Genomic DNA, 22,228 nt, shown 5'->3' on the forward strand with positions numbered 1-22,228 from the left:
ATCTTGCTGGTGGGAATGCAGACTGGTGTAGCCACTGTGGAGAACAGTATGGAGTTTCCTCAAAAAATGAAAAATGGCACTCCCATTTGACCCAGTAATTCCACTTCTAGGAATATATCCCAAGTAACCAGAAACACCAATCAGAAAGGATATATCCACCCCTATGTTCATAGCAGCACAATTTACAATAGCTAAGATTTGGAAAAAGCCTAAGTTCCCATCAGCTGATGAGTGGATTAAAAAACTGTGGTACATCTCCACAATGGAATACTATGCTGCTGTAAAAAATAAAGAACTCTTACCATTTGCAACAGCATGGATGGAACTGGAGAGCATTATGCTAAGCGAAATAAGCCAGTCAGAGAAAAATTAATATCACAAAATCTCACTCATTTGTGGAATTTAATAAACAACATAAACTGATGAACAAAAATAGATCCAGAGACAGAGAAGCATCAAACAGACAGTCAAACTTCAGAGGAAAGGGGTGGGGAGAGAACAACCAAAGTATTTGTATGCATGCATATAAGCATAACCAACACAGGCACTAGGGGGGTGAAGGCATGTGTGTGTGGGGTGGGGTAGGGTGGCCGGGGAGAGGTCAATGGAGGTAAAAGGATACATATCTAATACTTTAAACAATAAAGAATTTTAAAAAAATAAATAAAAAATTTAAAAAATTACACATATTCCTGGCTGGTGTTACTCAGTGGTTAGAGAGTTGACTGCGGGTTCAATTCCCAGTTAAGGTCATGTACCTGGGTTGCAGGTTCCATCCCCTGCTCTGGTCCAGGGCACATGCGGGAGGCAATCAATTGATGTGTTTCTCTCACATCTATGTTTCTCTCTCTCTCTTTCTCTCTCTCCCCCCCTTCCACTCTCTCTAAAAATTAGTGGGGAAAATATCTTCAGGTGAGGATTAACAACAAAAAATAATCATGTATTATAAATTCCATTTATATGAAATAACCAGAGTGAGTAAATCCATAGATACAGAAAGCAAATTGGTGTTTGCCGAAGCCTGGGGTGCGGAGACAGGAATATGGGGAATGACTGCTTAATGAGCACAGGATTTTATTTTGGAATGGTAAAAATATTTTGGAACTAGACACAGGTGGTGGTTACACAATATTGTGAATGTACTAAACACTGAATTGTTCACTCTAAAATGTTCACTCTAAAATTTTGTGTTATGTGAATTTCACCTCAATGAAAAAAGTAAGCTAAAAAAAGAGGAATGACCTCTAATTTTGTTTACATTCTGCTAGTAGTAAAAAGAAAATAACCAAAGCTTATTCCTTATATGAACAGACTGAACAAAATTGTCCTTCTAAAGAAATAAATACCAGAAGTAGTTTTAGAATCATCTCAACCTTGCCTCTACCCATAAAACCTTAATCTATTTGCCAATCCAACTCAAACTTTCATTCCTTTGCCCTATTTTCCCTGAAAGCAAAATTAAAATGAATGTTCATTTGTCATATTGCAGGTTGGTTTCATCAAAAGGCTGAGAGCTTAACAAATATAACAATGAAAAAAGGGAAAAATACTTTTAAGCCAACATATTCAAATAATTATAATAAACCCCAATATTTCAGAGAGTAAAGTTTAACCTGAAGTCATTAATTTAAAAATTAATATTTTTTAAGATTAGACAATTAAAATGTTCTAAGGAAGAGCTCCCCATGAAGTTAAAATCTCTATCATGCCATGTCAACACTGAAAACACAAAGGCAAACTAGCCTTGCCCTGGGTAAACTTTTATAAGTTTGACGTAGAGTCTTAATGTCCTTCCCACTGGCCAATATAAAGCAAAGGAAAGAAACACCAGTCTTAAAACTTCCACCACACATTTTATGACTATATAAGACTTAAAAACCTAGTTCTGGATTAAAGAGCCTAGTCAACGGTAATTGTATGCAACTTCAAAATCCATGATTTCTGGTTTTCAAGACTGGATACAGGAGGTATAGACTGGTTCAGACGAAGCCCTTACCTGGTACAGGCACAACTGCGCAAACACAAATTAGTGTTGCTCGAGCCCCATAACCTTGTCCACATTTCACACATGTTGCTACGACCAATGGAAGTATACACTTGATAAAAATAACACATCATCCCAATCCCAACCTATGTATTCTAAAATGCTAAAAAAAAAAAAGAAAAAGAAAAAAAGAAAAGAATGATCTGTCATGACTTCTAGGTATGTTGACTAATCCTGAAAAGCTGAAAGTTAACTTGCTTCTCAGGAAATAGCTACCCTGCCCTGCAAGGAAACATGCTAGGTTCGCTACACAGCTGCACCTTACTGTGCATGGAGACTCCCACCACCCAGGACTCTGCTATACGGGGCCTTCATTGTCTCTGCTGCCTTGGACATCTGAGCTCTGGACATCTGCTGCTCCTGGTATCACAGGCTTTGGTTATCTCTGATGCCACATTCTTCATCACCAACATTCTAGATCAAAGTGTGGATTATCTTGAGTATATGCAACAGATGTCTTTTTAAGTGTCACGCCCCTTGCAGGTAAGGCTCTCTACCATCCAAGAAGATGAGTTATGTCACATGTTCTCTCAAGGTAAAGGGTGTGTAGTCATTAAGTATGCAGAAGAAAATGACTGCCAAGCCTCAGGAAGCCAGAAACTGTGGCAGCAATAAGCGAGTGGACAAGCCTTTCCTGTCTCTTTGACGGTATTCTGGTTCTCTCTGGAGGGCTTTCTATATCTTCTTCATCAACTGGTTCCCTCTTCCTACACAGTTTTGGCTTCACGTGGTCCATCATAGCCCAAATGATCCAAACTGCATTTGGCTTTCCAGCTCCAGCAATCACTGCCCTCGGCAGCTGCTCTCTCTGTCTTGAACAGTTTCTGGGGCATTCGTTCCCCCCTCAACTCTATTGAGGAATAACTGACAGATGTAAACGTATATATTTAAAGTAAACAACATGGTGAGTTGATATACATATACATTGTGGAATGATTACTAAGATCAGGATAGTTACACATCCATTGCCCCACACAGTTACCTTTTTTCTGTGTGTGTGGTAAGAATGCTTACAACAGTACTACAGGCAGGCCTGGAGACAGACACCTCCTCACAGGAACATGCACAGTGACCACAGCATCACTAGTAGAGATGTGGGTGGAGAAGGCAATAATAAAAAGCTCAATTATCACTACCATTCTATTTACTAGTAATTTCATATTCCCTCCGAAACCTAATCAATACTTAAGGCATTTTACTCAACATGCAAGAAAGTACATTACTATTTTAATCATTCATCTTCTAACTTCTATAGTTTCTAGTAAAACTTCAGAATTTTTAGAATTGCCCCCCCCCCATTCTGCTACAGTAACTCCTAAAAGTTACAGGTTTGGTAATGGTTTTAAGTCATCAATGATTAATAGATTCCTATTAAGGAGATCTTCAAAAATGTCTTTGTCCTCAGAAAATGGCCAGAATAGAGGCAAAATTCATATTAGTTCTACATATAATGGGTTGTAATAAAGTCCTATTGCCTATCACTTTATATCACCAAATAATGGGTCTAGAACAGCCGTGGGCAAACTACGGCCCGCGGGCCGTATCCGCCCGTTTGAAATGAAAAAAACTAAAAAAAAAAAAAGACCGTACCCTTTTATGTAACGATGTTTACTTTGAATTTATATTAGTTCACACAAACACTCCATCCATGCTTTTGTTCTGGCCCTCCGGTCCAGTTTAAGAACCCATTGTGGCCCTCTAGTCAAAAAGTTTGCCCACCCCTGGTCTAGAACAAAGAGAATCTAGTCCCGAAAAAGAAGCTGGTCTGTGATCCTTGAAAAAGAGAATTTCAGATGCAACTCTGGAGGTCTAGGGATAAAAGCCAGTAGCATGATTCATCTTCAGTGAAACATAAAAGAAGATGGATTATTAGAACATTTGAATATTACAGCTGGTAATGAGGTTAAATTGAGACATTCCTCCTCTAGTTATTCAATTACTCAATTTCAATTGCAAAGCTGACTTGAAGAATACTTCTCCCATCTATGAATTTATAAGTGAGACTTGCTCAGTAATGAAATTAAGTTTAATACAAATTTATGAATACAATGAACTTAAATTAACTCAAAAAATGAATTAATATTGAGGCAAAAGTCACATTTGCAGCAAATTAACTTTTAGAGGCATTAGGTGAATCTTATTAAACCTACATATTCAGGAGCATCATCAACTTTGGAACTGAATTTGAATCTAGGCTCTGCCATTTACTGTGTGTGATTTTGGCCAAGATACTTATCTCCTCTGAGCCTTGATTTCCTCAACAGCCAAATGGAGCCACCACATCCTATGTGGATACCTGTGCATGTTCCCTGGGATGGTTGCTTTATGGCACCCAGCACAAAGTGCACGGTGCCCATCCCCACACTGCCTTCCTGCTGTTTAAGTGCTCAGTGATTCCTTTTGTATTGGGACTGTTGCCTTCTGTTCACTGACAGGGAGTTTGGAAATGAGCTCGTATCTTCATATAAGGATTTTCTTCTGTATTATGAAGCGATGTTACAAATATTACAGAATACCAGAAGATCCCTTCAGCACAGACCTAGGTTTCTTTAAGCTTTTCAGGGGCCCTGTCTTGGATCCACCAGCTCAGAGTTTTAAGGGACACTTGCAGCCTAAAGACAGCTGCCCATCAGTCCCCTGATGTGTAAGGTTTGTTTGTTGCCAGGCACTATTTTTTTTTCCAGATTAGACTGATCACTAATTCACTTCAGGCCAATGACTGTGAACTTCCCGAAATAACTGTTTCAGATGACAGAGGCTCATTGGTAATTTCCAGTCAAGTTTTTGTTTTCATTCCAAAGAATCTAAAAATTAGTAAGACTTCTCTCCTGTTCAATAAAATTAAGAACAAAATATTCAATAGGTTAAGCTAGAAAACAATAATGTAATTAGGAAGCCAGAATTGCATATAGAGGCAGTCAGCATTTAGGCTTAAATCAATCATGTATTAAGGCTGCAAATTATTTTCCTTTAAAAAATGGGGAACCATCTTGGGCACCTACAAAACTTGGCTAAGGCCCAGCCAATATAGCTCAGTATTTGAGCATTAATCCATGTACCAAGAGGTCACTGGTTCGATTCCTGGTTAGGGCACATGCTTGGGTTGCGGGCTTGATCCCCGGTGTGGGATGTGCAGGAGGCAGCTGATCAATGTTTCTCTCGCATTGATTTTTCTATTTCTTCATCTCTCTCCCTTCCTGTTAAAAAATCAATAAAAACATTTTAAAAAAACTTGGCCAAGAATGCAGCCCCCAAAATAACTTCATCTCTGATGCTGTGAGCTTCCTTTGTGCAAACCTCCACCCATTAATCATAGCAAGTAATGATAACCAACATATACGGTTCTTACAATATTCTATATGTTCTTTTTTTCTTTTTTTAAATTTCTTTATTGATTAAGTTATTACATATGTGTCCTTATCCCCACATTACTCCCTATCCCCCTCACTCATGCCCTCACCCCCCTGTTGTCTGTGTCCATTGGTTATGCTTATATGCTTGCATATAAATCCTTTGGTTGATCTCTCCCCCTTACCCCCATCCTCCTCTACCTTCCCTCTGAGGTTTGACAGTCTGATCGATGCTTTTAAAGAATGTACATATTTTAACTCACTTTAACCCTCACAAAATCCTAGAAGGTAGGTGTCAGTAAAAAAAACCATTTTACAGTTGGGAGAGCCTAGGCAAAGATAGTTTAAGTAATTTGCGCCAAGTCACAGAGCTACAGAGTAGTAGAACCAGGATTCAAATTCAGACTATCTGACTTCAGAATTCTTGAGTTAATCACTATTCTATGCTGCATCAAGTGTCCTAGAAACAAAGAGGCACAACATGTCAATTTCATGCATGTTAATCATGGCCTCACACAATCATTTAGCATCTGAGCCTTTTCTCTCACTTTTAAACCTGATACCTTATTTTTAAATATCTTTATACAAACAAGTTTACCCATCACTTCCAAAGCATGTGCTTAATCAAATTTTAATGGTCACTGGATGTTAGAAATAGGTACTGTAGATAGGCCTCACTGTTCATGATTCAGATATTGGATCTCACATCTTTTAAATTTAGCCTTACACAGTGATAGAAGGAAAGAGGGTCTTGCCAGAGCTATGCATACAGATTTAATCCTGCTTACGTTCCTCATCGGTTTTCCACTCTTTTCTTTTTTGTTGTTGTTGTTGTTGTTAATCCTCACCTGAGAATATTTTTCCATTGATTTTTAGAGAGTGGAGGGGAGAGGAAGACAGAGAGAGATAATCATCAATGTGAGAGAGAGACATCAATTGGCTGCCTCTTGCACACATCCTGACTAGGGCAGGGGATGGAGCCTGCAATCAGGTAAGTGCCCTTGCCCAGAATTGAACCCAGGACCCTTCACTCTGTGGGCCGACATGCTGTCCATTGAGCTAAACTGGCCAGGGCTCCACTCTTTTCTTAAAGCAATTTTCACTTTAGTATTTGATTTAGATATCATAAGCTAATGAATGAGAGATCAAAGAAAAATATTAGGCTCCAGCCAGGCTAGTACATACACTGGCATTTTCACAGATAGAAGCTTTAACATCGTAGACATTAAGCCCGAGGACAGGGAGGAGCTGAGGAGGTGTTCCTGCAGCCAGTTCCACCCACACTGGTGCACATGTTTGTGCACAGCAGCAGCAAGGGGACCATCAGGCTGTGCGATATGCACTCCTCAGCCCTGTGCGGCTGACATTCTAAGTTTTCTGAAGAACTTGAAGATCCCAGGAATAGGTCTTTCTTCTAAGAAACAATTTCCTCCATCTCCTACATGAATTCAGTCATAGTGGTCGGTGCATGCTGACCTGAGAAGACCTGTCAGTGAAGGTCTGGGATCTCAACGTGGAGAGCTGTGCATGGAGACCCACGGGCCCCTCGAGCACCTTGGAAGCAAGCTGTGTTCTCTGCAAAAGGAAACAACTGCATCTCCCACAAGTCAGGGTGATGCTGGAACAGTCCAGATGCTGGGATCATGACGGGGTCCTACAACAACTTCTCCAGGCTCTTTGACAGAAACAGGTGGAGGGATGTGGTCCTGGAAGCTTCCAGAGAGAAGAGCAAGCCTGGAGCCAGGCTGAAACCTGCGAGAGTGTCCAGGCAGGAAGAGCAAGGAGGACCAGATCAGTGAGGACAGTCTGGATTCAATGAGAAGATTGTGCACCCGACCTGGCACCCTGCCGACAACATGATTGCCCTGGTTGCCACCAATAACCTGTACATATTCCAGGACACAGTCAACTAGGAAGCACTCCAGCAGAGGCTCATCCTGCACCACAGTTTCTGTTGGGAAAGGGGTGTCCTCTCCCTGGAGCACAGGGGTTTCCTTCCTAGACTGGAGCTGGTGCACAGACAGCCAGGGGGGTTTTGGGGGTCTCTGTGTAAGCGAAGAGCCCACTGGGGCAGACTGATGGACAGAGCTCAACAAAGCCATTACTCACAATAAATGTATTTATTTAAATCTGAGCCATCCTTTCCAGTTTATAGTCCAAAAAATAAATACCCAACAGAAAACTTGTCCGGCATCTCTCTCTTGTCCCTCCGTGGTCTGACTGGGGCTCTCACATGCCACTGCGCCAACTGCCCGGCCACCTGCTGAGCAGGCTCAGGCAGCTCAACCCCCACACATCTGTATCTATCATCACAGCTTCTGGTATAACCACCTAATAAAAGCAACACACTATACAAAGTGCTTTTAATAAAAAACAATTTAAAAAAAGAACTGCTGTTTTTAGTTGGGTTCTAATATTTGATGAGTTAAACCCTTTCCCCAGATCTGTTACAGAATAAACTCCTGCACTTTCTGCCCCACTTATTTTCTGCATGAATTTTAGAATCACAACAATAATGTGTTTTACTTTAAGAAAGAAAACCATGGTGCAAGCTTGAGGAAGCATCCAAACATAAACGTGGTCAAAGGAGCATCACATGGTCTCCCATCCCACTTTAATGAAGAAGAAGAAGAAGAAGAAGAAGAAGAAGAAGAAGAAGAAGAAGAAGAAGAAGAAGGAGGAGGAGGAGGAGGGGGAGGGGGAGGAGGAGGAGGGGGAGGAAAGAGAAGAAGGAGGAGAAATGGAGACTTTGCAGAGACTTTCAAAGTTCTAACATTTAGAAGAGTGAAACTTGTCTAAAATAAAGGGCCCAGCAGTATTTCCTGACTGCATGCTGTTAGAAACAACTGGCTTCAACTTGTTCTAGTTCATTAAAACTAAAAGGGAAAAAACGGCTAATAGCAAATTCAAGAGGATAGCTTAGCTCTCAGTAATTTAATTCTAAAGTAATAACATGCTTATTAAAAAATGGAAGGTCACTCTTCCAAAAATTTCCCTAAAGGCATAGCTGCCAAATTGACTTCTGATCTAGTCTTTACATTATTAATTCAATGACATAATAAAGCTGGCAAGGAAAAGCTTCCTGCTTGCCTCACAAAGGGAGACAGCAGTGCCCAAGTACCTCGTATGTTTCCTAAAAAAAGTGACCTGAAAAAACCAGTCAGCTTAATTTCTTTTTAAACTGTCTGGATAAACGACTAAGAATGCTTTTCTCTGACTTCTGGGAAAAGCCTCCCAAACTGGACTCCTGACTTCTACCCCTTCCAAGCTTTGTCTTCACACGTTAGCAGCAAAGCAGTGTATATCCAGGGGCACAGAGATAGCTTCGGCCAGGGCCCGCTGGTCCACCAGCTCAGGCAGGCAATCGTGGAAAGGCACCAGACATGGAAGGCAGCCTCCCAACCATGACTTGGCAGCAAACTCTAATTAATGAAACTTGACCACAAAAAGCTTGTTGATCTCAACTTGTCTCAAGTTCCAGACATGGACAGCAGGTTGAAACCTGCTAAGATCATAAACAGCACAATCTATAGCTTTTGGAAAGAACTTTTTCTAACTGGTTTCAAACGGTCACCTCTTCCTATCTGCAAAAAGAATTACAAACTGAAATCTGCCTGAGACCCTAGCTTTCCCAGACACTGAAGCAACGGCAGGTACACAACACTGAGAGGGAACAATTTGGGAAATGGTTTTTATTCATATGAATCATTTGTTCAGTTTTTACCATTAACTTTCCTTTATAAACTTTCCTCCTGTAATATGTACTTCTGCCTTTAATTTTTCTCAAGGACCAGAAAGTAAATAACTATATAACAATATCACGAAATCTTGCAAAGGCATCAATCCCCTTCACCCACAGGTGACTAGGACAGACTGTAGTAGGACCATGTTGGGTTTACTGGCTCATTGCAATCAGGGAACCAGCAGGCTATCGGGAACTCTGATGGCTCTGAAACAGGTAGAAGGATGGGCTTGTTATCAATTTGGGTTCTGTTAGGTGATTTGGGGAGAGGTTCACAAAAGCATAATTTTGATCTGGATTGGGAACTGTCAGAAAGCAGGGGCAGATCTGTGATTCGCTGTCTTGGTAATGTTTTTCTAGAAGATAGGAAGACCAAATGAAGGCTAAGTATTAACAGGTAAAGACGCAGCAGTCACTCATATTAGCCACGAAAGGAGAATGCCTACTCATTGTTATGTTTAGACATAGGTTCTTCATATCTGCCTATGTGGTAAACTTGTAAATCCTTATACTTTTTTTTGAGCAATATGACTTAGAGAATCTTAACAAAAGCCAAATAACTGATTGCTGAAGTCATATTTCAGCAGTTCAACCAACTCTCACTTACTAAGAAGATAGTATGTAGAACCATACCAGTGGGCTGGGTGCCAAGTGGTCCAACATATTCAGATGCCTCTATTAGTTTCTAAAGCACCCCTGATTTCAAGACTCCAAGCCAGCCATAAAATTGAAATTCTTTAGAAGGTGATACTATCAATTGAATATGAAAGAACAGAAGAATCAAAAGCGGCTGCCCCCTTTAGAAGAAGAAAATGCTGTGCCATTTGGGACAGTCCCCACCTGGCCTACTTCAGTTATTTATGTTGCCTGTCTCACCCCTGTAGGCATCTGAGAGTGTAACACCTGCTTTATAGAAAGGGACACTGAGGCACAAAGTTGGTTTCTAGGGAGGGAGGAGAGATTCTCCAGGATATTTCTGTGTGGCCATTAAAATGTGCTGCTGCTAGGACTGAGCCGTACTCAGCACCCACGCGGCTCCAGCTGGAAGAGACTAACATATCCTCCTCTTTTTTAAAAACTTAAATTTATTGGGCAATAATATTGTGATGTTTGTATGGTGACAAATGATTACTAGACTTAGTGAGGTGATCACATTGTAATGTATATAAATAAATGTTGAGTCACTATATTGTACTCCTGAAACGAATACAATATTGTATACCAACTATACTTAAATTTAAAAAGGAAAATAAATACACGTATAGGAGTAATATTAATTAATACTATTCCATAATTTTCAAGTGTACAATTATAATTCGGTATCTGGATACGCTATGGTGTGCTCACCACCTAAAGTCTAGTTCCCTTCCATTCCCATATATTTGACCCCCTTTACCCTCTTCATCCTTCCCTTATCCCTTCTCCTCTGGTAACCACCATTCTGTTTTCTGTATCTATGAGTTTATTGTTGTTTGTTCTGTTAGTTCACTTGCTAATTTTTGTTTTATATTCCACATATTACCTGACCTTGATACCAAGGATTAATCTTCAATGCATTTTATGTGGCTTCATGGAGTTAAAAAGCAAGTGTAGCTCCTATGTCTAAGCTTTTTATCAATCTCCTTGGACACATTATATCCTCAATTAATGAATAAAACATTTTATAACAGATTATGAATTTCAGTGATCTGAATTCATTAGGACTTTTAATGAAAAAAATAATCCAAATTTAAATAATAGTACAATTCACTAAGAATCACCTAATTTAAGTTAGCATTCTGGTCATAAGTAAAAGCATTTAATCTATGTCATTTTCTGAAGAAATGATATTAAGTCAAATAATCAATGACATGATCTCTCTATTTAGTATTTCCTTAATGTCTTTCAAGTAAAATTTTATAACTTCTTAAAAGTCTCCTATATAGTTTAGATTTATGTCTGGACACTTTGTGATTTTCTATGCTATGATAAATAATAACTTTTTAAAAAATTTATTCTTTGCTTATACACTGCTAGCATTTCTAAATGGAATTTATTTTAGTACATTATTTTATAATCTAGGAACCTTTCTAAATTCTATTATTAATTCTTATATGTATAGTCTTTTGGAATTTTAACATAAATAATAATACAACCTTTGAATGACAGTCTTGATACGTCTTTCTAGTCCTAATGGTTAATTTCCTTTTCGCAATTTATCTTGCACACACATATTGAAACACTGAAACATCATGAAATTTAAAGTATTCATCAATACTATGTTGCAAAAGGAATGCACATTATAAAATACTAGAGGCCCGATGCATGAAATTCTTACATGGGTAGGATCCCTAGACTGGCCAGAGATCAGGGCCGATTGGGGCCTTCTGACTGCTGGCCAGGGGCCTTCCTTCCCTGGCTGCCAGCTGCCAGCCAGGATCTTCCTTCGTTCCGAGCCCCCCCCCCCCGGTGGTCAGTGCATGTCATAGCGAGCAATCGAACTCCCAGTCTCCCGGTCGAACTCCAGAAGGGACACTTTGCATATTAGCCTTTTATATATAGACTAGAAGCCCATTGCACGAAGATTCATGCAACAGGCCTTCCTTCCCCTGGCTGCTGGCACCAGTTTTCCTCCGGCACCCAGGACCCAGGCCTTTGGTCCGGCCGCAGCGGAGAAGCCAAGCCTCTTCAGTCTTCAGTCTTCAGTCTTCAGTCTTCAGTCTTCACTCCGGCCGGAGCCTTCAGTCTTCGCTGCTCTGCGCCGTATGCAAATTAACCGCCATCTTTGTTGGGTTAATTTGCATAGTCGCTCTGATTGGCTGGTGGGTATAGCGGAGTTACACCAACTTGCATGTTTCTCTTTTATTAGTATAGATATAGAAGACAATTCAATATATTCACTCATTTCTTTCTTTTTTATTTTTTTAATCCTCACCCAATGATATTTTTCCATTGACTTTTAGAGAAAGTATAAGGGAGGGGAAGAGACAGAGAAACATTGATGTGAGAGAGACACATCAAATGGTTGCCTCCTGCATGCACCCCGACCAGGGCCAGGGATTGAGCCTGCAAATGAGTTACATGCCCTTGATCAGAATTGAACCCTGTACCCTTCAGTCCACGGGCCGATGCTCTATCCACTGAGCCAAACCGGCTAGGGCTCCACTCATTTTTTGATGTCTACTCTGTACCAGGCAAGAGCCTAGTTGGAGACACAACTGGGAGTTTAAATTTTAAAAAGCCCTATCCTCAGTAAGGGTATTTGATATTAACATGCTCAAGAGAAAAACTTTCACAATTCTAAGATACTCTTTCTCTATCCTCCAAATCCACTCCCCACATCCTGTCATATCCAGTTTCTGTAGGTTTTAGCCCTACACTTACATCATTCCATGATCCTGGCACCACCGTGTCCCCTGCCCTCATTCCGCCTTCCTCATCCAACCTCCAGGCATGTAAATCTGGATGAAGCATCACCAAATTCCCAAGGAACATTCTCTTTGTTTAAAGCATTCTGCAAAAGCTCTTGAAGACAATTACCTTACGAATTGAATTGAATTGAATTGAATTGAATTGAATTGAATTGTAAATCTTGCGTGAATTTTGGGACACCCTATATAAAGATAGCTTACATTTCTGTCTTCCCATTAAGCTGTGAGTTGCTTGAGGATCAGAGGCCAGCCACTTCCTGTTATCCCTCTCCAAAGCAAAGAGCCTCAGTGCAATTACAGCAATTCTGTTTTGTATAGGTGACATTAAGACATTAAAATTTCTACACAAGGAAAAATTCAAAATCAGAGCATGGCCTATAAAGCTTCCTACAGCCTGGCCTGCACCAAGCACTCCAGCCCCTCTTAGCCTCTAGCAGACAGTATTCCCTGAGCCACTGAACAGAAATCATTCTATGGAATATTACAAGGATTCCATGCTCAGCTGAGTTTGTAAAAACCCTGGATTAAACCAATTTAAGTGGGTTTCTTGGCAGGGGACATCTCAGAGACTTTAAACTGGTTATGTGGTTTAAGACTCTCCAAAAGGGGAATTTGAGATGCCGCACCCTCAAACTCACTTAGCCACAACTGCCCCTTCACATGAAACACCTATTTACAGCCTGCAGTACAAATGTGGAGAATGTTTCCCAAACTACAGCAATTTCCTTTTAGGAATGATTTCTCATTCCTCATTTTCCCCATGTGCTTTCTCTCCAATTCATTTTGTCAGGGTCAACTTTGCCCAATTTTAGCACACTCCTGTTCCATGTTTCCCTTTATTTCCAGAGTGTTCTATACATCTGTTGATGAGTTTCATTTTTAAAATGTTATGTGGGTCCTCCTCCCTCAGATCGAACTCTGTGAGCACGGTGGATTTTGGTCTTGTATCTCAAACACAGAGCCAAGCTCCTGGGACATAGTGTGAGTTGACACATGCTAGAGACAGGGAAAAATCACATGCACATTAATGCAAATTTGTTTTTTTCCTAGTTTTGCTCCTCAGAGAAATTTCAGGAGATATTTTGCAGCTTCTCTAAAAAAAAAAAAAAAAAAAAAAAAAGTGCTTGCTAATTATCTGCTCACTGTTTTTATGTCTTCCAAACCAACCGCTATGCACTATGGTAAGTGTGGAGGAGGTTTGTCTTCATAGTCTGAATTTTCCTGGGGAGGCCAAAAGAGAGAAAATTTCAATTTGAAATAACTTCAGTAGAGTTAGAGGAGGCAAATGGAAAAAATATTGGTACATGTCTTCTTTCAAATGTTTTCTTCATTGAAAACCAAAGATACATGGACTTATTTTCAATGCCACTATTTGGTACAGGAGCATTTAAAGGAAAATCTCATAATAGTTCAAACTTCCTAGCAGAGTCGTACAAGATCATTTCAGTCATAATTTAAACACCTTAAGACAAACTATTACTCATTAAAATTTATATTTTTGTATAGCTTAGTTTTAGGCTGAGTTTATGACTTATTAGAATTTTATTTCTAAATGATCACTTTATGGAACTGACAGCCACCCACACCCTAATGGCACTTACTGCAGTCTGAGTATAATGTCGCCATTTCTATGGGCCAGTGATTTAAAGTCACTATGCATTTACTTTTAAGAAATTATTAATATTCATGGGTCCAATTTATTTGATGCCTACTCCATCAGGAGCACAGTTCCAACTGTAGCAACAGTCCCCTGAGAGAATCTGATGGCATTTCTGACAACTCATTTTGAAATGCTGTCTCCAAGAACAACTGTAACTAGAAGGAGAGACAGCTCATGTCTATGTCAAGCTTGACGGAGCTAATCTACTTTAAATTCTTACATTTTCTGGTGAAGTTTTCAGTAGATTTTTAGATGCAGCATTAAAGTTCATTTTTCTTCTCTACCACTTTTAATATTAAGCTGCTTTCTCCATCAACAAAAAATATTTTCAAGGTACTCTTTATTTCACTATGATCTTGATTTAATTGTTATATTACATCCAACTTATCTCACACCCAAATTCCTGCATCAGTGGGATGCAGAACTTTCCCACAAACTTACATAAAGTGGCTACTAGTCATCATTACTGTCATAGTCATCATTGTATTGCTGTTACTGAGAGGGTTTAGTAAGAAATTAATTTTGATGCTCACAGATAAGATTTTTTAAAAGACAGAGGTGATCTTCTCAGGCATACTCTCTTTACCTCTTTTTAGAAAGGAGGGCAAGGCTGGAATTCAAATAAGCCCCTCCAATGCTGAAGGGGTATATTATCTAGCTGTACTCTTAGAAATCATACTGTAAGAGGAATCTCCTTAAAAACAGACTCACACACAGGGAATGTGGACTATTAATGAATACTCCCAGAGGAAAGAAAATTCTTTACATGCTTATCTGAAAGAGAGGTAATTACTTACTTGGTATATATACTTGGAGAATCAAAATCTTGACCCTGTTTGTAAAATGGAGCATACTTGGCCAGTTCTACAGCGATCTCAAAGGTTATTATAAAGGATACCACCAATCACAAGAGAAATCTTCACTTTTCTTTGCTAATGGGAATAGGTTGAGGCTTGAACCAACAGACCAGCAGGATCTTCTTTTTCAACACTTTGGGAATCAGTCAAACATTTCTAGATATTAATTCCCATGACTCAGTGCTTTTACTTAAAAGGCTGAATCACAGTTTATCACTCGGGCATAAAAGCATAAATATACTATCACTAGTAAAGTAGTCATGTGGCTCTGAGAGTGCCTTCTGGAGCTTCCTGGAAGAAGTGATGAGAACCTTGGAGGGATGAGCAGAGCTCCACCTCTCTCACGGAGAAGAGCCGCTTCCCAGCTAAGTTGGAGAATTATTAAGGCTTCTCATCACAAAGACACATTCTTAGCCATTCCTCCCCTGAATCTCTGCTAAATTAAAGATACTGCCACCAGCCACCCCCACACAGCAACTCAGGACCCCACCTTTCATCTATCTCTCCCCAGTGCGCTACTCTGGTGCTACGATCTCACTCATGTCCCTCAGCAGCAAACCAGATAAAAAACAGGTGAACTGACGGACAGGAGTTTTAAGGCAAAAATTGGGTGAGTTGTGAATAATATGTAAAACTAAAAGAAATGGAGGTATGATACTGAGGGGGAACAAAATTTGCAACCCCAAATATGCCACATTGGCACACTGATTATTTTGAATTAAAGTTCTCCAGAAATAGCCAGTCTGAAAAGGACACTGTGACTCTCCTTTGTCCTCCTGAACACAGGAGATAAATCTCCCATCTGAAAGGAACCCTCCCTGACCAGGAGGTAGAGAGACATAGTTATCATCAAGAGAGAACTACAGAGAATAAAGGCTAGGTGTGGTGAGGGGAGCTTGGGCAGGCTAGAGACCAAAGTCCTCTCTGTGTCCCTTGTCTCTGGGGGCATGACAAACTTTTGCTACCATACGTTTGCTCTTCCCAGCTCCCTGTGTACTGTCTTCCTCCCCTTTGAAGTTCCAGATCCCCAACCCTTTCTTATTAGCTCAGAATAGCATATAAGCCTCAATTGTTTGGTTATCTTGGATCCTCATATTCTTATGAAGCCCCCATATATAAGTAATTAAGTTTGTTTTTAATCTTGTTAAGCTGTTTTATATTAATTTTATTATTAGACTGGCCAAAGAATCTAGAAGAGAAGAAATTTTTCCTCCCTGACAATATCGATTGGTAGCAGCATTTTTAAAATACCCTGTAAAAATACTGTAATAATGTTCCATTATTAAAGGTAAATTAGCACCAGCCTAGTACAAGTATAGCATTTGTCCTCTCAAGTTTGTGAACAAAGCAGGAGCCCACCAGACTACTCTTTCCACATATAAGTAGCACACACTTTCTTTAGTCAATATAATCAAGAACCAGTACTTGGCAAAATGCTGTTGCATAAATATAAAGTTTGGATCACTTCAAAAACATAAGTCTCTTTTCAACTCACCTTAGAACCAAAAAATATAAATTTATCCTGGAGGAAACCTAAGCACATTAAATTTATTCTAAACCATAGATAAAACTGTTTTCAGTCTTTAAAAGATATTCTAAATCTACATCATAATGTCCAATATGGTAGCTACCAGCCATATGTTGCTAGGTTCATTTAAATTAAAATTAAATGAAATAAAGAACTCAGTTTTGCAGTTGCACATTCAATAGGAGGTTGCCGTATTAGACAGCACAAGTGAACATTTCCAACACAGTAGCATGTCTTATTGAACATGTATATTCTGAAAACTATTTTTCCCCAAGCAAAGGACAGGGGTATGGTTTTCTCTTGTTTAAAAATTACCTGGGGAAATTATTCACTTGCTGGGTCAGAAACTGAAAAGCAAATCACATTAAGCACTCTCAAAGTCTCAGAAAACCAACAGTCAGCAACTCAAGATACAAATATTATCATTAAGCTGTGACAATGGAGGTACCTGGCACAGGTGAAGCCTGTGGCCTCCTGCACAGCCAAAGGCCTCTGAACCAGACTTAATCCTCAGAAAATACTCCAAGTCAGTCCCACTGCTCTTGTAAATTAAAATGAAGTTGAGAAATAGGACTCTTAGAATTTTTTTTCAAAAGATGAGGCAGTTGCCTTTGGTATGTTCAGAGTACTAATAGAGAATAAACATCCTGTTCATTAGCCAATCAAATTACTCAAGTTATCAGTCAACACTCCATTTATCTGATTATCATCATATTATTAAGAAATATTTTGCATGCATCAACATAAAGCTGTCTCAATATTTCCTGTAGAGCCATTCACTCAAAGAAATACTTGGAAGATCTTTCTATTCAGAAGAGTACACAAGCAGCAGCTAGTTGCATTTAGAAAGCCACAGCTCCATCACTTAAAATTGTTAGCCTGAAACCAAGCTTCATCAGTGAGGGAATGGACACTGATGCATGTAAAATGAGGATTAGGGATAGGGCATATTGGCAAGGAAAACAGACACTGTGAAATAAGTGTCACATCAAATGTCGTCATATGAAAAAGGGAAAGGAGTTAGTCTCGATTGATGAGTCATCTCTGTGGCAATCTACCACTTCTCTTGGACACATGACAGTACCTGGAGTGAGCCTTTTCTCCAATGGGTCTGTGTGACTTATAAATTGTTCTATGAACACATTATTTCCCACTAATTGCAAGCAAAACTAAAAATATTTCAAGGCCACACAATTAAATCTCTGAACCATCTAGCTTTGGGTTTATGTGACCATATGGTCTCAATTCACTTAGAAATAAAACAGCAGAAGCAAGCACCAAAAAACCCTAGGCCTGATATTCTCACCCAGTCCCCTGCCCAGAAAAGAAAAAAGGGGTCTTTAACAGCATGAGGGTGGTGTGCACGTCTATGCTAGAATAACAAGCATCATTTTCTTTGAAAGAAATTGCCAACACAAAGCTTTCAGTGCTATAAATACGTCATCGTTTCTAAAGTCATTGATTTTGCCATAAAATTAAATTGTGGCTGCCATAAGAACTGCAATATTATATTATCCTTTTCTGCCCACATCTTAAATTCTCTCTCAAATACCAAAATAATAAAAATATTAGTTTAAAGTTAACACAGAGAGCATACCAATTTACATCATATGTTAAACCAGTATTTCTTCTTTTGAGATCAGGAGTTTTGTACTGAAAAAAAGAAGTCACATTGGCCTAAACAGAAAGATAGAGCAGAGGAAGAATTGGAGGGTAGGAGAGGGGTAGGTTACCACTGAGAGAAAAGAAAGAGAAAGAATGCAAGATAACAATCCTATGGGACCTGCTATCTACTGTATACTACCTCTTTCACACTAGAACCTAGTTGTATAGAGCAAGAGTAGAGTGAACTTTTCGAATTCAATATGGAGTCACTGTCAGTCATGACAACTATGTCAAGTGCTGTGTCAAAACTGAGGTAATGGGGTGTAATGGGAATGGCCTTAGGATGGGACCAGACCAACCAAAATCACAAGTCTGGACACTGGGATAAGGACTCTATCTGGACACTGATACGAATAGGACCTCCACCCTTCATGTGCTATAAGAACTCAGAGCTCTATCATCAACAAATCAACAAACAACAAGTGTGGAGAAAAAGGAACCCTTATGCAATGCTGGTGGGAATGCAGACTCATGCAGCCACTGTGGAAAACAGTATGGAGTTTCCTCAAAAAACTAAAAATGGAACTCCCATTTGACCCAGTGATCCCACTTCTAGGAATATATCCCAAGAAACCAGAAACACCAATCAGAAAGGATATATGCACCCCTATGTTCATAGCAGCACAATTCACCATAGCTAAGATCTGGAAACAGCCTAAGTGCCCATCAGTAGATGAATGGATTAGAAAACTGTGGTACATCTACACGATGGAATACTATGCTGCTGTAAAAAAGAAGGAACTCTTACAATTTGCAACGGCATGGATGGAGCTGGAGAGCATTATGCTAAGTGAAACAAGCCAGTCAATGAAGGAAAAATACCACATGATCTCACTCATTCATGGATAATAAAGACCATTACAAACTTTTGAACAATAATAGATACAGAGGCAGAGCTGCCTCAAACTGATTGTCAAACTGCAGTGGGAAGGCCAGAGAGGGTTGGGGGGCAGAAGGGAGGGGAGTAAGAGATCAACCGAAGGACTTGTATGCATGCATATAAGCATAACTAATGGACATAAGACAAGAAATTAAAAATATATATATTAAAAAAAAAAGAACTCAGAGCTCCAACCACCCAGTGCTAGAGCTTGGCTATACCATAGGTCATGCTTGGAGCTCTGCTGGACTTCCACTCTACTAGACATATGTAGCCAAGTAGATGCCTCACTTATGACGAATGCCCGCCTCTCCACCTGAAGACACTACCAGTGACTGGGACTTGGAGCTGGATGATCACTCTGCTTGCTTCTATCATATAAGCTCCTCCTCTCTGTGTGTAACCTGTGCTCGACTTTATTGGCTTACTGGGAGGTCTCCCCTAATGAGCCTGGCATTGTTGAAAAACACAAATGTGTGTGACTCATTTCGGGGATGCTCCCTTGTTCATAACAATAGTCTTTCTAAAAATTATAGCAAATTTCAACATATATGTATCATCTAGCTTAGTACAAAATATTTAGCAGCTCTTTAAATATCTAATAAAAATAGAGTAAAATAGCTATATTTTGAGGTATTATTTCAAATGAAAGTATATTTCTAAAGACTTGAAGAAAGAATTTATGAGGACAATTTACTAAATTAAATGACTGATTAAAAAAGAAAATATAAGACATTCAATTTTTAATAAAGAAGTAAAACTGTCACTATTTACAAATGACATATGTAGAAAATTCTAAAGACACCACCAAAAAAACGGTTAGAACTAATAAGCAAATTCAGTAAAGTTGCAGGATACAAAATCAATATACAAAAAGATGTGGCACTTCTATACACTAATAACAAACTATCAGAAAGGGGAATTAAGAAAACAATCCCATTTACAATTACATCAAAAAGAATAAAATGCCTAGGAATAAATTTAACCAAGAAAGTGAAAGACCTGTACTCTGAAAACTATAAAATGTTAATAAAAAAATTGAAGACACAAATAAATTGAAAGTTTTCCATGCTCATGGACTGGAAGAATTGATATCGTTAAAATGTCCATACTATCCAAAGCAATCTACAGATTCAATGCAATTCTTATAAAAATTCCAATGGCACATTTTACAGAAATAGAAAAAACAGTCCTAAAATTTGTACAGAACCACAAAAACCCTGAATAGCCAAAGCAATCTTAAGTAAAAAGAACAAAGCAAGAGGCATTACACTCTCTAATTTAAAACTACATTACAGAGCCACAGTAATCAATACAGTATCGTATTGGCATAAAAAGAGACATATAAATCAGTGGAACAGAATGGATAACCCAGAAATAAACACATGCGTATATGGTAAGTTAATATAGGACAAAAGAGCCAAGAATATACAATGGGAAAAGGACAGTCCCTTCTATAATTGATGTTGGGAAAACTGGACAGTCACATGCAAAAAAATGAAATGGAACCACTACCTTACACCAAAAACAAAAACTAAAAATAGTTAAAGACTTGAAGGTAAGATCTGAAACCATAAAACTCCTAGAAGAAAACATAAGTGGCAAGCTCCTTGATATCAGTCTTACAGAGGATTTTCCAGATTGACACCAAAAGTAAAGGCAGCAAAAAATAAACAAGTGAACTACATCAAACTAAAAAGCGTCTGCACAGCAAAGGAAACCATCAACAAAATGAACAGGTAACCTACTGAATGGGAGAAAATATTTACAAATCATGTATCTGATAAGGGGTTAATATCCAAAATATATAAAGAACAACCTAATAGCAAAACAACAACATCAAGAAACACCCCACAGATAATCTGATTTTAAAATGGGCAGAGAATCTGAATAGATACTTTCCCAAAGAAGACATACAGAATGGCAGGGCCAAATCACTAATCACCTGGAAAATGCATAATGACAAATCAAAATCAAAATGACATATCACCTTACACTTGTTAGAATGTCTATTACCAAAGAGATAAGAAATAACAAGTGTTGGTGATGATGTGGAGAAAAGGGAACCCTCGTGCAGTGTTGATGAGAATGTAAACTGGTGCAGCCACAGTAGAGGTTCCTCAAAAAATTAAAAATAGAAGTAACATTCGATTCAGCAGCTCCACTTCTGGGTATCTATCTGAAGAAAACACAATCAGTAAAAATAGCTTCACCCCCACATTCATCGCAATATTATTTACAATAACCAAGACACGAAAACAACCTAAGTGTCCAATGATGGATGAGTGGGTAAAGAAAATGTGATATTGATACACGCAAACACACAAAATGGAATGTTATTCAGCCATAAAAAATAATGAAATCTTGCCATTCGCAACAACATGGATGGACCTTGAGGTCATTACACTAGGTGAAATAAGTCAGACAGATAAAGACAAATACTGTATCATCTAACTTATATGTAGAATTTTTTAAAAATCCAACTCTTAGAAACAGAAAACAGATCGATGGTTCCAAGAGGTGGCGGGTAAGTGAAATGGGCGAAGGTGTTAAAAAGGTACAAATGTCCAATTACAAAATAAATAAGTCATAAGGATGTAATACACAGCAAGGTAACTATCTATACATATAAAGAGGTAATATGCTAATTTGTCCATGACAGTGTCCCCATAATGACCAATTTGCATATTGATGCGCAAGCAGCAGGGGGCAGGCGGCTGGAGCCAAGTTCCCAGGGTCTGAGGACAGTGCCTGACAGGAGCCCAGACTGCAAAGAAGGAAGAGGAAGCGGCCACAGGGAGCTCTTCCAATCTCCCTGCACGGACACCCTACCCGAGCCCCTGCACCCCCAGGGGGATGGAGAGGCTGACCGGACAGGGAGAAGACCCAGCCTCAGGGGTAGCTGCAGCCCACACCTCCCACTCCTGATCTCTTCCCCCACCACCCCTGCCAGGGGCGCCCACAACAATAGCCCATGGCCCGCCACTGCCAGGCCCCTTCCGCTGGGGGTGGGCACGCCTCTCCTCCCTACAACTCCAGACCTGGGTGGAGGCAGGCCTGAGCAGACCTCCAGGGTCAGACCCTGCCCCCCC

At 39.5% G+C, this 22,228-nt stretch overlaps 1 protein-coding gene and 1 pseudogene across 4 annotated transcripts in view; one reads left to right on the forward strand and one right to left on the reverse strand.

Moving 5' to 3' along the window:
• ATP8A2 (ATPase, aminophospholipid transporter, class I, type 8A, member 2) overlaps positions 1–22,228 on the reverse strand; it is a 651,371-nt gene that overhangs the window by 368,047 nt on the left and 261,096 nt on the right. The gene's annotated exons all lie outside the window — the stretch shown is intronic.
• On the forward strand, positions 6,532–7,307 carry LOC102251598 (annotated as a pseudogene).

This window comes from Myotis brandtii, unplaced genomic scaffold (assembly GCF_000412655.1).
Source record: "Myotis brandtii unplaced genomic scaffold, ASM41265v1 scaffold216, whole genome shotgun sequence".
Classification (NCBI taxonomy): Eukaryota; Metazoa; Chordata; class Mammalia; order Chiroptera; family Vespertilionidae; genus Myotis; species Myotis brandtii.